This window comes from Artemia franciscana, chromosome 4, assembly GCF_032884065.1.
Source record: "Artemia franciscana chromosome 4, ASM3288406v1, whole genome shotgun sequence".
Taxonomy (NCBI): Eukaryota; Metazoa; Arthropoda; class Branchiopoda; order Anostraca; family Artemiidae; genus Artemia; species Artemia franciscana.
Genome location: NC_088866.1, coordinates 35,076,892 through 35,093,975, shown reverse-complemented (window position 1 = coordinate 35,093,975; position 17,084 = coordinate 35,076,892). Strand labels below are relative to the sequence as shown.

Sequence of the window (17,084 nt, the reverse complement as noted above, 5' to 3'; positions counted from 1 at the left end):
AATTTACCACAAAAAAGGAGTAGGGCTAACGTCCCTTGTGGCTTCTGCAGACAAGAACATAATTTGTACTTTACTCAAAAAAATCTATTTTAAGCTATATGTTTTAGTTATTCATGAAATAAGAAAAAAGAAAAAAAAAATCACCAACATAATTAAGATTACTTGAATGAAGAAAAGCGAATAATAATGGAACGACAGATTAATTTGCACTGATATTCATTCCTGAAAGTCCTAACGATTTTGGACTCAATAAACTTATTAAAGAGAAAATGTTTAAATAGCTTAATTTTCAGTGAAGTGCAAATTATGTCCAGGTCTTTGGAAGCCACAGCGGCTTTTAGCTTTTAGCATTCGCTGAAAGTTTCACGTAAATACTCTTAGCCTTAGTAATAGTAGTGCTAATAAAAGTATTAGCAGTACTATTACTAATAGAAGCAATAGTAGTTTGGGCATAATGCCATTTTGTTAGTCCAGCGTCCTCCATAACGTGCTCTGAAATTTTAAACTTAATGCTCAAAGCCATTCCTGAAATATCACTCTTACGCAGTTTTCACAGCCTGCATATACATTGTTTATTTTGACTTAATTCAAATGCTGATGTTTTCTTTTGACAACCTGCATACACACAGTGAGTTTTAAATTACTTCAACTCTCAATATTTCCAGAAAATTTCACCTTAATACCCTAACCGTAAGTAGAAGTAGTAGACTAGCAGTAGAAGTAAAAGTGGTACCATGCATATAGTACGCTTTAGCTTGTTCAACATCCCTCTCAACATGTCCTGAAAGTTTCAAATTAATGCTCTTAGGTGTCCCTGAGACATTGTTTATGCACCCTTTTGGAAACATGCATGCACATAGTGTGTTTTGATTTAGTTCAAACTCAACTTTAGTATTCCCTGAAAGCTTCACCGTAATATCACTAGCCTCAGTAGTAAAAGTAGTCGTAGTCGCAGTAACAGCAGCATGGACATAATGCCTATTCGTTAATTCTACATCCTCTCACATCACCCTGAAAGTTTAAGCCGTTCCTAATATATTATTGATACACCCTTTCGACAACCTGCATGCACATAGTCTGTTTTGATTTAGTTCAACACTCCCTTTACTATTTCCTAAAATTTTCTCCTTAATACCCTTAGATTTAATAGTTGGGGTATTGGTAGTAGTAGTAGTATTTGCAGCAGTAGTAATAGCAGTAGTAGTAGCTTGCACATAGCGCTTTTTGGTTAGTCTAATATCCCCACAAAGTACCCTGTGAGTTTCAACTTGATATTCTAATCCATTCTTGATATTGCTGATTTGCCCTTTTGACAACCTGCGTGCACTTAGTGTGATTTGATTCAGCTATATCAGTTTATCAATACGCTGTTTTAGAAAATTGACCATATGCTTAATCCTGAAAAGTGTGAATATTTAGTTTTTAATGCCAAATACCGAAGTAGTTATAGAGGTTGTGGTTCTTTTTCAGTTAAGCTAGATCCTATGTCGTTTTGGCTTAGGAATAGTATTTGCTCCTTTGTGTCTGTGCTATCCGATCTAGTGAACTTTTAGACACAAAGTTTAGACTTAAAGACGGTTATGCCAACCGTGGCCGACATTCTCCGTCGCTAGACTTTATCCAACTTATTGTGACCATTCCATTCTGTTTCTGTCTGGTTTGCGCCCTTTTTAATTCTAGTGATAGGCAGGACTTAGGACATTATATTTTCGTTTATTCTTAATTCCTTTTATATTTGCCTCGTCGATTTAGGAACTGAAAGGTTATCGGATTGATTAGTGCCACTGATAAATTGGTATCTTATATTAAGTTGAATCCCAAAATAATAGAACAAGCTTGCCTGTTATTAAGTCTTTTTCATCCTCTTGTGCGATTATTTTGATTCGCATTGCTGTTTTATATTCAATAATCTTTATTTTATTATTCCACTATCTTATGATGCTAGTAGGTCAAAAATAAACAAGTAATATTATACCTAAAAGCAGATTTTAATTTTTTTTAGAAATTCGGACTTTCAAGAATTTTTATCTGTACATATAACCGCTAAAAGGACCAAATTAATTTATCAGGTGTACAAAACTGAAGTTTTGAACAGGGGGAAGTGAGGAAGTTTTGTTCATCAATGTGACAACTTCATGCGGCTTACAGCTATAGTAAGCTTTTACTAATTATGCCTGTTATAGTTGTGGCCGTAGTAGTAGTACTAGACAGAGTTCGGAGGTTAAAGGTTGGACTTAAGTTTGAAGTTCTCAGCCCATTGTGCAACCACGTATAATATCGGACGAAAGCTACTGTAAATGATTTTCTCAACTTACCAATCTCGTTGATTGGATACTTTTACACAATAAAATCTCACATTTAGAGCCGTTTCTAGGGTGGATGGTGACCGGGGCAAAACTAATTGCTACCCTTCCCCCTCCACGACTAAAATGTGAGCAAAGAAAATACAAATCAAAGTGAAAATTTTGATCTAAGTGGGCAACCCTCCAGCCGAGGCACCCTCCAAGGTCATGGCACCCTAAGCAACTGACCCGGTCGCCCCCTTCCCCTTTGAAGGGCTTTGCTCACATTTACCCTTACATAACTGGTTTGACTTTTGGAACTTCCTTATATGTGCTCCATATTTTCCAACTCTTCTTTAACTTTAATAATCAAACAGTTCGTGGTAACGAACTGTAGACCCGGCTCAATAGAAACAAAAACTCTAAAAAATGGAATTTTGATACCAATACCTACATCAAAAGAATCGCATTTAAATACTGATTTTAAATATATAAGTTTCATCAAGTTTAGTCTTACCCATCAAAAGTTACGAGCCTGAGAAAAATTGTGTTATTTTAGAAAATAGGGGGAAATGCCCCCTAGAAGTCATAGAATCTTAACGAAAATCACACCATCAGATTCAGCGTATCAGAGAACCCTACTGTAGAAGTTTCAAGCTCCTATCCACAAAAATGTGGAATTTTGTATTTTTTGACAGAAGGCAGATCACGGATGCGTGTTTATTTGTTTTTTTTTTTTTTTTTTTTTTTTTTTTTTCCCCAGGGGTGATCGTATCGACCCAGTTGTCCTAGAATGTTGCAAGAGGGCTCATTCTAACGGAAATGAAAAGTTCTAGTGCCCTTTTTAAGTGACTAAAAAAATTGGAGGGCACCTAGGCCCCCTCCCACGCTAATTATTTTACCAAAGTCAACGGATCAAAATTCTGAGATATCCATTTTATTCAGCGTAGTCAAAAAACCTTATAACTTTGTCTTTGGGGACGACTTACTCCCCCATAGTCCCCGTGGGAGGGGCAACAAGTTACAAACTTTGACCTGTGCTTACATATAGTAATGGTTATTGGGAAGTGTACAGGTGTTTTCAGGAGGATTTTTTGGTTGGGGGGAGGGGTTGAGAAGAGGGGGATATGCTGGGGGAACTTTTCATCGATAATTTGTCATGGGGGAAGAAAATCTCCATGAAGGGAGCGCAGGATTTACTAGCATTATTAAAAAAAAAAAAACAATGAAAAAATAAATATGAAAAAGTTCTTTCAGCTGGAAGTAAGGAACAGCATTAAAACTTAAAACAAACAGAAATTATTACCCATATGAGGGGCTCGCCTCCTCCTAACACCTCGCTCTTTACGCTAAAGCATTTTTAGTAGTTTCAACTATTTATTCTACGGCTTTTGTGATTCTAGGGTCATTCTTAATGACTTGGGACAAAATTTAAGCTTTAGTGTAAAGAGCGAGGATCTGACAAGGGGGCGAACCCCCTCATATATGTAAAAAAAAATATGAGAATACAAAAGTTCTTTACGTAAGCTAATTTATAAGTTACGTAAATCTTTTACTAATAAAAATATTCGTAAAAAAATAAAAGTTCTAGTTGCCTTTTTAATTAACCAAAAAATCGGAGGGCAACTAGGCTTCCTCCCCCGCTCTTTTTTCTCAAAATCATTCGATCAAAATTATGAGAAAGCCATTTAGCCAAAAAAATAAAATAAATGCAAATTTCGTTTTAATTATTCCTCTGCGGAGAGCCAAAATCAAAACATGCATTGATTCAAAAACGTTTAGAAATTAAATAAAAAAAACAAGTTTTTTTTAACTGAAAGTAAGGAGCGACAATAAAACTTAAAACGAACAGAAATTACTTCGTATATGAAAGAGGCTGCTTCCTCATCAACGCCCCGCTCTTTACGCTAAAGTTTTTTACTGTTTTTAAAAGAAGAATTGAGAGAAAGAGTCAAACTTTAGCGTAAAGAGCGGGGCGTTGATGAGGAAAGCAGCCTCTTTCATATACGAAGTAATTTCTGTTCGTTTTAAGTTTTAATGTCGCTCCTTACTTTCAGTTAAAAAAAACTTTTTTTTTTATTTAATCTATATAGATAACTAATGAAGCTCTGGAGAATTTATCTCAGTTCACAAAGCATAGTTTTCTTGCAGTAAATATTGAAAAGACTAATTATATGATTTTTAGTCGTATTGGTAAAGTTGTAAATAATTGTCATAGTATTCTTTTCGGTGTTTCCATTAGTCAGGTTTTTAGATGTAGAAATCTAGGATTTTATTTTGATGAAAATTTTAGTTGGATTCATCAACGCAAAGTTTTATCTTCAAAATTAGCTCGTGGAGTAGTTAGTTAGTTGGCTCGTGGAGTAGTGAAGAGTTAGAAGATTCTAAATTTTTTTTCCTCTACATGTTCTGAAAGCAATTTATTATTCAACTATTCATCCTTATTTAGTTTATGGTTGATCATTGTATGCAAGTAATTTTTCTAGTCATGTGAAAAGGGTCCAGATCATGCAGAATATGGCGATTAGAAGTTTGGGTGAGTGTCTTGCGTGTGGTAGCACTAGATTGTTTTAGAGATTTAGATATTTTAAGTATTGATTTTATTAAGTCTCAGCAGATTTTAGTTTTTGTATACCAGGTTTTAAATGGATTGTCTCCTCAGTATTTTAGAAGTTTTTATCGATATAATTCAAATTATCACGACTATTCTACTAGGAGCTCTCAACAGTTGACTAGTGAAATCAGGCATAAACGCGATCTAGATTTATGATTAAACATGTAGGTGTTGATATTTGGAACTCAATTCCAGAGAGTGTTAGGTTGTATGAAAACCTTATGTCATTTAAAGTAAAAATAAAAAAAAAATTTTGAATAATTTGTAAATTATATTGGTTAAAAATTTATCCCTTTCTTTTTTTTTCTCTCTTTTTTTAGGATGAGACATGGGTGTTTAGAGATATGATAGTGTTTCGTATTTTTTTTTTTTTCTTTCTTTGCGTATTTATTTGATTTTGAATGAATAGTTATCATTTATTTGTTGTAGTTTTGCTGCTGAACAGGGACATTTTAGGTCCCTAAATTGAGCAGCATATTATTGATTGTAAGTTGCAATTTTAGTAATTTTTTTTATGAAATAAACGCATACCTACCTACCTACCTACCTGGCACATTAGTCTTCCTTTTTAAGCATTCCTTAAAAGTTCTGACTTAATGCCCTAATCAATATCGGACAGAAATCCTTTCGACAATCTGCATGCACATAATGTCTTTTGATTTAATTCAAATTTCCCTCTACATTCTCTGAAATTTTCACCTTCATATCCTTACTTTTAATAGTACTAGCATCAAAGAAGTAAGGGTAGTAGCAGGATCAGTTGTAGCAGTAGTGGTGTTGCATTAGTAGTAGTAGCAGTACTAACAGCACAAGTAGTATACGAATGTTGCATTTAGGCCAGTTGACCACCCCCTCATTACGCCTTGTAAGTTTCAGCTCGATACGGTGAGCCGTTCCAAAAATTTTGCTAATAAACCCTTTTGACAATTTGTAAGTACATAGTATGTTTTGATTTAGTTCAACTTCCCCTCAACGTTCCCTTGAATTTTTACTTCAACACCCTCAGTCTTAGAATTACTCGCTGCAAAAGCAGCAATTATAGTGGTAGTAGTTTTAGTAGTTGTATCGTGCTATGCCTTTTAGGTCAGCTGATAATCCCCCTTATCATTTCAAGAAAGTTTCAAATTAATATGCTCTGTCATTCCTGAGTTATGGTCTTGTGACAACCCACGTATGCAAAAAGTGTTCCGATTTAGTTCAACACTCCCCTAAATATTCTTTGAAAAATTTACCTGAATACCCTTCGTCTTTATGAGCACTAAAGGTCAAACATGCCGACTTTTCTCAATAGCAAATACTACATGTAACCAAAGGGCGAGTTGCATAGCTTATAGACCTTGCCTCTAAGGCTGTGGGGGAGTGGGGTAACCCAAAAGGCATAAGCAATTGACTTTTCAAATATGCTGAACAAATGGCTATCTAAAAATTTAACTGGATGAGTTTGGGAATTTGAGTGGCGTGGGAGGGGAGGGGGAATCGACGGATATCACTTTTGACTATTAAAAGGGTACTTAAAAAATGAACTAGAACTTTAAATTTCCAGTTGAATGAAACCCCAACCAAAGTATATACGACAAGCCCCTCTACAAAACCCTCCGACGTATTAATAATGGGCAACTTGCATAAGTTACAGCCCTATTCCGGAGTTATAGTTATTTGACTTTCTGACTTAATTTAAACAAAATGACTTTCTCAAAATTTTGATCAGATGCATTTGATAGAAAAGGGTGTAAGGGGGCTGGTCATCCTCCGATCACTTTTGACTCTTTAAAAGGGTACTAGTTTCGATTTCCAGCTGAACGAGTCCCCTCCTAAGTTTACACGAACACCCTTTCCATAAAGACATTATAAGTTAAAAATGGCCAACTAGTAATACTTATAGCCTTTGCCCGGAGGGCTGAGGGGAATTATCAAACCTGGAGCCTTAGTTATTTGACCTTCAGACTATTTCGGATAAAATGGTTGTCTCAAAATTTTCGTCAGAAGCATTTGGGGAAAAAGGGGAGAGGGGACTGGTTACCTCCGGACCACATTTAATTCTTAAAAAGTGGAACTAGAACTTTCAATTTGAAGTCGAATGAGCCTCCTCAAAAGTTTATATGATCACCTTTCCCTTAAAAACTTTATATGTTAACAATGGGCAACTTGCATAACTGGTGGCTGTGGGGAGGTCATCTACCCAGGAGGCATAGTTATCTCATTTTTGAACTATTTTGAACAAAATGGCTGTTTCAAAGTTTTGAAAGGATGCATTTGGACAAAAGAGGACGTGGGGGAGGGCTTGTTGCCCTCTGATCCATTTTGATTCTTAAACAGGAAACTAGAACTTCCGACTTCTAATCAAATGATCCCTCTCCTAATATTATACTACCATCCATTCCATAGAAACTCTGTATGCCCTCGGGGCATAGCTTACAACCCTTGCCCCCATGCGCTGGGGTGTTATGTCAACCCTGGAGGTATTTTTTATATGGTATTTGGATTATTTGGAAGAAAATGCCTATTTCAAAATTTCAATCGAATGCATTTAAGGAAAAGAGGGTGTGCTGGGCTAGTTGCCCTGCGACCACTTTTGACTATTAAAAAGGGAACTAGAATTATTAATTTCCAATAAAATTACTCTCATCCATAGCTTGTATGACCATCCCTTCTACAAGCACCTTATATGCCCCCGGGCCATAATTTTTAACTCTTACTCCCAGGCTCTGGGGGCTTCTGTCAACCTAAAAGTCTTGTTTTATGATCTTTGGACTATCTTGAACAAAATGAATATCTCAAAATTTTGATTGAATGCATTTGGGGAAAAGAGGGCAGGGGCCTAGATACCCTCCAATATCTCTTAAGTCTTAAAAGGGGCACTAGAATTTCTGACTACGGATTGAATAAGCCCCTCCAAAATTTATATTACCATCCCTTCCATAAGAATCTTGTATGTTAGCAATGGGCAACTTGCATAGCTTACAGTCCTTGCCCTGGGGGCTGTAGGGGGGATTCTCAACCCAGGAGGCATAGTTATTTGACCTTTAACTTATTTGGAACAAAATGGCTATCTAAAAATTTTGATCAGGTGCATTCCGAGGAAAGAGGGCGTTGGGGGGCTTGTTGCCCTCCGATCACTTTTGAGTCCCATTAAAAAGAGCACTAAAACATTAAATTTACAATCGAAAGAAACCCCTCAAAAATTTTATGCAACCGCCCATTTCATAACAAACTTATATGCCCACGGGGCATAACTTACAACCCTTACCCTCAGGCTCAAGCGGGTTGTGTCAGCCCCAGAGGTATCGTTATATGATCTTCGGTCTAATTTTGAGCAAAATGTCTATATCAAACTTCAATCGGATGTATTTGAGAACAAGAAGGCGTGGGGGGAAGGGATTAGTTTCCTTCTGATGACTTTAGACTGCTGACAATGAGCTAGAACTTCTAATTGAGTGAGCTCTCTTCGAAGTTTAAACTATCACCCCTTCCACAAAAACCTTATAATATTTTAAACAAGGGCAACTTGAATAACTTACAGCCCTTGCCCTGGGGGGCTGCGGAGTTTTATCAACCCAGGAGACATAGTTATTTGATCTTTAACTTATTTTAAAACAAAATGGCTATCTCAAAATTTTGATCGGATGCATTTTGAGGAAAGAGGGTGTAAGGGGGTAGTTGCCCAGCGATCACTTTTGACTCTTAAAAAGAGCACTAAAACGTCTAATTTGCAATCGAATGAGCCCTCTCCAAACTTTACACGACCGCCCTTCCATAAAAACCTCACATGTTGAAAATTGGAAACTAGCATAACTTTTAGCCCTTGTCCCGAGGGCTGTGGGTTGGAGAGTCGGCATTCCGAGATATAATTGCTGGACCTTTCAACTATGTTGTACGAAGTGGTTATCTCAAATTTTTGATTGGATGTGTATTAAGGAGATGATTGGTGTAGGGGGTCTGGTTGCCCTTCAATCACAGTTGACTGTTAAAAAGGTCACTAGGGCTTCCAAATTCCAATCAAATTAGCTCCTTCGAAACTTCTAAGACAGCCCCTTGTATGCGAAAAGCCTTCGTCAGAAATAAAACAAAAAATAAGAAATGATACATTATGTCCAACTTTTTATTTACTAAGGCAGCGCTATTGCGCTGTCTATGAATTATATTGTTGTCCATGTTATCGCTTAACCATTTCAAACAACTAAATTGGGTCTTCACTTCAATTTAAAGCTATTGGATTTCTACAATTATATTTCTCGATATTGCGTCTTTATTTAGATATTTAGGGAACTAATTATAAAGTCAAGCAGATTGACTCCTTCGATTTGCTGAGTATGAATGACTCTGATCCAGTGATGTCGGAAAACGTGCTAATCAAGTTCAACGTCTCAGTACTACTCCCTCAGGTGCATACTCCGCTTTTTATGTAACTCATGAAATCCTTCTGTAGGATCGATAATTGGTGTTAAAACTCTTTTAGTTTTATCCCTGTTGCCCCTCCTTTTATTGACTCCTTATGTGAAGAGAAGAAAAAGGTAAAATACAAAGTCCACAACGCAATTGAGAAAAAAGCTAAGTATCCCATTTGATATAAAAACAACTGTTTATTTTAACATCTTCAGGCAACTTGAATGTACAAGATGTGAAGGTATATTCTTTTCGGAAGTTTCCAAAAATTAAGTGCCTCAAGCACAGGTTACAAAGACGAAGAAACAGACGAAGAAATATTTTGGTTGGATTTTCTTTCTTTTTACTGGGCTACCATTTTGCACAGATGAACGAACGTAAGTAAGTAATGGGATTAACGACGCTTCTTGACTACTACGGTCCCTGCGTCGAACCTGCAGTGTTTTGCTACAGCTGGTTTCGATCTCTGGGTCTCATATTACCAAGCTTAGGTCAAATTCACTGTGCCATTCCAGGACAGAGGAAGCTTGGCCTTTTGTTCCTTCTAATGGTTTATATTTAACGCGAGAACACTGGAGGAAAACAATCAAGTTTTAAAGAGGACAACTTCGGCTGAATAACCAAATTTCACTCTTTTAACAAATTAAATAGCAACTCTACATTTTTTTTCCCAAGCACACAACCGGAAGAAAATACACATACTTTAATAAAATATTTGTGTCAAATAAGGAACATGAATTAACTTTAAAAAGTGTTTCTCAAAGGAAAGTTTTTCAAAGGTATACAAATAGCGATGTTAAAACCCAAACCAATTCCTGCTTAAAAGTTTAATTGAAGCTACAGAAACGAAGTCATATGAAAATGTGGTTTGGCTTCGCTTTCCGATATATACTTAAGAAGCATTGGGACTGCGCTACCGAAATGTGCTACAGACATTATAGAAAGAAAACGTACTTTTTGTTACGGAACTCATAGGATAATAATCTCTTTCTTTCTCTTTATTGCCAACTTCACCTTAAAATTGCGTGTTGAAACAAAGTTCCTGAAACAGCCAGCTCTAATTCATTAGACACTGAATGAACTAAAAGGAAAGCGAAAATACAGCATGAAACATTCTGTTCTAAGAAAAATAAGCTTTATATTTTCGTTTGTAGATAAAATATAGCTTAAGTATATTAACAAATGTTTCAGAAAAAAATTTAAGCTTTTGAGTCTAGAAAATATAAATCAGGATTTGACCTTATTTTTACATCATCTCTATTACATCTTCCTCTCTATCAAACAGTCAGACAGATACAATAAAATTCTATTTTAAAATTTTCTTATTTAACTTTGTGGTTTTAAGCCCTATTAATTTGAACATAATTCTGAAGGCATTTATGCGTGTTAACCATGGTGAGAATGGTAATGCCTACTTTATATATCACAAGTATTAGACATTTCATCCCCTATCTTGTATCTTTTTCAGGCACCCTGGAATCTCTGCTGCAAGAAACGGTGGTGTTATTGTATGGTGCCATTTTTCGATACTATTTATTCAGATGTAGCCAATAAAACATTCTAGAAAGAAAAAGCACTTTATGTCAACCTCAGTTTTGCGAATTTTTGGAAAACTGAGGAGTATTAACCAATTCCTTCACAACAACAACAATTATTCTGCGAAAAAATAGCATCTCTTATATAATGCAAAGTATTTCTCTTCGTGTTTGCCGCAAAAACTGCATAAATATTTGTTCCATTAACTTTCAATTATACGATAAATGCTCTATAGGAAATTTCCCGAGACAATTTTTGTAACTCCTGAGGATATTTTACGTATGTATAATTCAACGTTTTGAAAACAAAGTGAAAGTGTTGGAATTTAACCAGGAGGATATATCCGACCTGACGAAAGCTCGATTTACTCGAAATCTCACAATTATCAGAAAATCAATAACAGCCTAAAGCTATTTGTGTAATTTTTAAGTTTACTGGATTATCGAAAGGACCAAGTTGAATGATTTTAACCCCCCCCCCCCTCCCAGAAGAGTGAAAACGAAATAGGATTGTCTCATTTGGCTAAGTCGAAACTTACACAACCATATACAATCTAAAAAACTAAAAAACAAGAATTAAATTTCTTATGAAAAATACCTCAATAGGCAATTTTTGGTTGCAGCAGGTGCCAAATTGATTAATAGAAACGTTGGTGAAAAAATAGCAAAAAAAGCTAAAACCATACGACTTTAAACGGTTTAAGAAGGTGTAGCTTTCTATTAAAGGTGTAATTTTCTTTAGGAATTAACAGATTTTAAATGTTTAGATCTTACAGACAAAAAGCATTTTGAAATTTAAGAACTTATTTTTGCTTATAAATTTTCGCATTTCAATGTGGCAACACTGACTAAAACGTGATATTGCCCTAAAACCTTCATAATTCTGAAACAAACTGAATTACGTTCATTTTTTCATTGTGTCAAAAAGGAATAGGCATTAAGGCCATCGTTCTCCTTTCCCAGGTAAGAACAAATACACTGTTAATAGGGATCTTAGTTTCTCGGAAAAGCCTCAAGTCATTACGGGACTCCTAATAGGTTTTTTCATTGTTCTGTAACTCTTAGAAAGAGATTTATCTATATAGATTATTAAAGTTTAAAAAGAGTTGGAAAATATGGAGCACATATAAGGAAGTTCCAAACGTCAAACCAGTTATGTAAGGGTAAATGTGAGCAGACCCCTTCAAAGAGGAAGGGGGCGACCGGGTCAGTTGCTTGGGGTGCCGTGACCTTGGAGGGTGCCTCGGTTGGAAGGTTGCCCACTTTGATCAAAATTTTCGCTTAGATTTGTATTTTCTTTGCTCATATTCCAGTCGTGGAGGGGGAAGGGTAGCAATTAGTTTTGCCCTGGGCACCATCCACCCTAGAAATGGCTCTGAATGTGAGGTTGTATTGTGTAAAAGTATCCAATAAACGAGATTGGTGAGTTGAGAAAATCGTTTACAGTAGCTTTCGTCCGATATTATACGTGGTTGCGCAGATGGGCTGAGAACTTCAGACTTAGGTCCAACCTTTAGCCTCCGAACTCTGTCTAGTACTACTACTACGACTACAACTATAACATATTTCCCACTTACTGTAAGCGCTGTGTCATCTGCGAATGATGTAACTATGGCATAAGGAGGATAAAAGCGCATTGTATCCCACGTATATCAGAAACAGTAGAGGTCCTAATACTGAACCTTGGGGCACTCCACTATTCACATTGAAGGGTTTCCCTATCACATGATCTATCATAGCTTTAATGGACCTACCATGCAGGTAAGACCTAAACCATTCCAAACACTTTTTGCAGACTTCTAAACAAGCTAGCCTACTTAATAAAAGATTAAAATCAACGGTATCAAATGCTTTTCTAAAATCTATGAACACAGTAAGAGGGATAAGATTCCTTTCTAGAGTCTGAAGTTGAATGTTTAGCTCTGAAACCGAACTGTGACTCACTCAATATTCCAAGCTTGTCTAAATATTCATACAGCCGTCGATGTACTATTTTCTTGTATCAAACAGTTCGTGGTAACGAACTGTAGTAAGGAGCGACCCGGCTCAATAGTAAACGAAACTCTAAAAAACGGAATTTTGATGCTAAAAGATACTTCAAAAGAATCGAATTTTCATGCTGATTTTAAATATATAAGTTTCATCAAATTTAGTCTTTGTCATCAAAAGTTACGAGCCTGAGAAACTTTGCTTTATTTTGTAAAATAGGGGGAAACACCCCCTAAAAGTCATAGAATTTCAAGGAGCTTGAAAATTTCAAGCTCCTATCTACAAAAATGTGGAATTTCGTATTTTTTGCCAGAAGACAGATCACGGGTGCGTGTTTATTTGTTTTTTTCCCAGGGGTCATCGTATCGACCAAGTGGTCCTATAATGTCGCAAGAGGGCTCATTCTAACGGAAGGGCAACTAGGCCTCCTTCCCCACCCCTTATTTCTCTAAACAGTCTGATCAAAACTAAGAGAAAGCCATTTAGACAAAAAAAGAATTAATATGCAAATTTCATTTTAATCATTTATGTGCGGAGAGCCAAAATCAAACATGCATTAATTCAAAAACGTTCAGAAATTAAATAAAAAAAACAGTTTTTTTAACTGAAAGTAAGGAGCGATATTAAAATTTAAAACGAACAGAAATTACTCCGTATATGAAATGGGTTGTCACCTCCGCAATCCCTCGCTCTTTACGCTAAAGTTTGACTCTTTGCCACAATTCTACTTTTTAAAACAATTAAAAACTTTAGCGTAAAGAGCGAGGGAATGCGGAGGTGACAACCCATTTCATATACGGAGTAATTTCTGTTCGTTTTAATGTCGCTCTTCACTTTCAGTTAAAAAAAACTGTTTCTTTTTATTTAATATCTTTAAGAATCCTGGTAACAAGCTTATAGGTCGCCAGTTCGTCATATCTTGCTTATTGCCTGATTTGAACAGTGGCAGGACCTTTGCCTGTTTAAGCGCTACAGGGAATTGGCCGACTGCAAGTGACAGGTTGACGAAGTAAAGAAGATATGGTAGTAGATACACTGAAACTACTTTGAATGACCAAAAGGCAATATTTGCACACCAGCAATAATGCTGCCACTGCTACTACTACTACAACTACGGCTTTCGTAGCGAGTATTACCAAGGCTGAAGATGTTGAGGTGAAAATTTGAGAAAATATCGAGGGGAACTAAATCAGAAAATAGTAAATGAATACAGATTGTCAAAAGGGCGTATCAGCGATATCTTTGAAAATTGAAATTAATTGAATTGAAATTTCAAAGTTCTAGTGCCCTTTTTAAGAATCAAAACTGATTGGAGGACAACCAACCCCCTCCCCATCCAAACAATTCCCTAAACACATCCAATCAAAATTTTGAGATAGCCATTTTGTTCAGCTTAGTTGAAAAGTCCAGTAACCATGTCATTAGGGATGTCTACCTCGCCCCCAGCCCTTATAATCGTATCCTTACTCTTGCCTCATAACCTTTAATCGCTTATAATCATGGTTATGATGTTTTTCTTTATACTGGGAGAAAAAGTAAGATTAAGCTCGAAACAAGGACGGTTTTAAACCAAAGTAAAGAATTTACTACCCTCGAAAAAAAAATACTATTATATTTTCGATACATATTTAGCTTTGCAATACGCTTACACTATATCATATAATGTTTTCTTGTTTACTAAGCAATTTTGGTTAAGAGATATGGCGGACTTGAAGGATATAGAGTAAATGATGGCTTGTCACTTCCTCTTGGCATTTTTGAATATTTAATAATAAAGATCCTGTGGTATGAAAATTACTAGCCAATCTAAATTTCAATTCTAATTTAAAGTTTGTTAAATTTTAATGTATTAGGCCTACATTTTAATTAATCATGTTTCTTGTATCTTATTTTGAAAGTAGATGGGCTTAAAAATACCTAATGATCTGTTGATTCTTCTTGATCTTAATGACGATTTTAATTACCCTACAAGTTTTATAAAAAAAAAAGCTGTAAACTATAATTTTAACATTTTATTACTTTTTAAAGAAGGATGAAATTTCTAATGTTTTGACACTAAGAAATTTGCTTATAGTGACCATTCAAAGACAATATAGCGCTACTTGGACAGATGTGAATTTAATTTAAAATTAAATCGGTAGTCTATTTGACGACTGTGACAATACAGTGACAAATAAAATGTTTAAATACTTTTTGGGTAAAGCGTCCAAAAATACAATCTTAAGAAAATACTAAAAGATTTTATTCCTGCTTACAAGACAACTAAAACAAAATGTACATTCTGAAATTTGCTTTTTGTATAGATTTAGTTTTTTTTTTATTAATTTGGGCTCTGAGTGAGATGTCAATAATAAATGCTCATTCAATCCGGGGCTTCGAATAAAATCATAAATTACTCAATCATTATATTAAATCTTTTTTTTTTAATTCTCCTTCTGTCTTTTTTATTTTTCATTTTTACAGAAACGAATTAAAAATGAACAGAGATTAAATAAAAAAAACAGTTCTTTTTAACAAAAGTAAAGAGCGAGGCTATGTCTTCAGTAGAGCAGAACAGAAAAATGTGTTAGATTATTTTTTGTTAGACTTAATATTAAACAAAACCAACAATTAACTTATTATGTACCACAGATAAAACTGATATTCAATTCAAACTCAAAACGAACAGATTTTATTCGATACATGAACTGAGAAGTCGCCCCCTTGCATCTCAATTGTAGCGCGAGTGTCGTTCGCGCTTTTTTTATGACCTCGGTATTTCCACAAAAAATCATCAAAGAAAAAAAATGGCTGAGCTATTGGAGCCACATTTAATGGATACTCGCGCAGATGTTAGTTGCATTTAATTTCAAATATTTTTGAAAAATTAATTTAAATTATATTCGAGGAGTTGTCCGCTTCCCATCACCTGGTGTACAGCCCGGAATGTCACTTGTTCTGCTACGTGGCATAATTCTGCAACGCCACACCTCTTCACACACCGCAAGGCTAAACTTTTGTCACTCACAGTAAACTTTACCCACGCGTGGCACGAACTACCTGGTGTACATGATTTGTTAAAGGGGGCAACTCCTTGACTACGGTTTTCCAGTTTGCCAAAGAGATAATTACTTGATAGTTTTTGTAAGCTCATGTTACAATCTCCTTTTGAGTTAAAGGCTACTTTTTCTTGAGTTTATAATAAATTAACGACTGGCTTTTCCAGTAAGTTTTGCGCACGTGTTTAGTATAATAAATTAGCCGCTAATTCATGTAGTCAGTTTTTGTAATAAACTTGAAGTTTTGGCATTACTTACATAAAGCACATAACACACGGGAACCCTCAGTGGGGGAGGGATGGTCTCTCTGTGGATAGAGACCACAAGCAATTATGAAGAAACTATGGAAAAACTGTGTGTTGGCCCATAGTGGGCTGCCTGCCAATAAGATTTGACCCTTAATAGGGGCAATATGACCTCTAATATGGGACTGAGAGATTTCTTTGCTGTTTTCACAAATAGCGATCGTTATCAGTAACAATAGCATAAGAAACATAATATTGAAAACATCAAATAAAGATTCAAGTTCTATTCTGATTCCAAAATATGCATTTGTTTTGAGTTTGAGGTTAAACATCCCAGATTATTTGTATTTAAAAAAGTTGGCATACTTATAGACTAAGAAGAAAAAACACTTAAAAGGGGGGCAACCCCGATAAAAATGCTCCGTCAAATATAGCATGCATAGCTGCCCATAAGCCAATATTTGAAGTGACTATAGTAAGAAATGCTGGATTTTGTATTTTCCCTCAGAAAGGAAACATTTTTTGTGTTTATTATTGTTTTCTTTTCTTTTTTTTTTGCCAGGAGTAGTTCAGTTGACCTAGTTGTTCAATTTGAAAAAGCTTCCATTTCCATAGTTATGAAGCATAAAACAGTCAAATATAGCATTTCTTGGTGTTCAAAATTAAATTTAAAAAAATCAATATTGCTCAGTAACGTTCAACACTTACAGTTTTGTCAACGACGTTCAGCGGTAGAAATTTTTATCGTATTTTCTTAATTTTAGTTTAAATGATTCATGTATGGAGAGAATAATTTAAATAAATAAGTATAATAATAAGTAATCCTTCTTTAATATACAATCCTGTATTTCCATACCCACATCTTCTCCAGCCACTAAATGGCAAGGGGTTGGGGTGTAATCTGTTATGATGCAGAGGGGGCAACTACCCCTCCTAGACCTCAGTTTCCCCCAGACCCCAGTTCCCCCCCCTGCTGAAATTTAGTTTCTCCAAAAATA

At 35.5% G+C, this 17,084-nt stretch overlaps 1 protein-coding gene and 1 long non-coding RNA gene across 4 annotated transcripts in view; one reads left to right on the top strand and one right to left on the bottom strand.

The window, feature by feature from the left end:
- Positions 1 to 17,084, bottom strand: part of LOC136026348 (chaoptin-like) — a 125,198-nt gene that overhangs the window by 68,510 nt on the left and 39,604 nt on the right. Inside the window, exon 1 of one of the 3 annotated variants that reach the window (XM_065702862.1) lies at positions 10,234 to 10,421. The exons of the other annotated variants lie outside the window; for them this stretch is intronic. The gene's annotated coding sequence lies outside the window, so the exon portion shown is untranslated. Of the gene's footprint in view, positions 1 to 10,233; positions 10,422 to 17,084 lie in introns of those variants that run through there. 3 annotated transcript variants of the gene reach the window in all.
- LOC136026351 (uncharacterized) lies at positions 90 to 10,852 on the top strand. The gene is made up of 2 exons (XR_010617275.1): positions 90 to 628; positions 10,748 to 10,852. It is a non-coding gene; the product is annotated as an uncharacterized LOC136026351 (long non-coding RNA).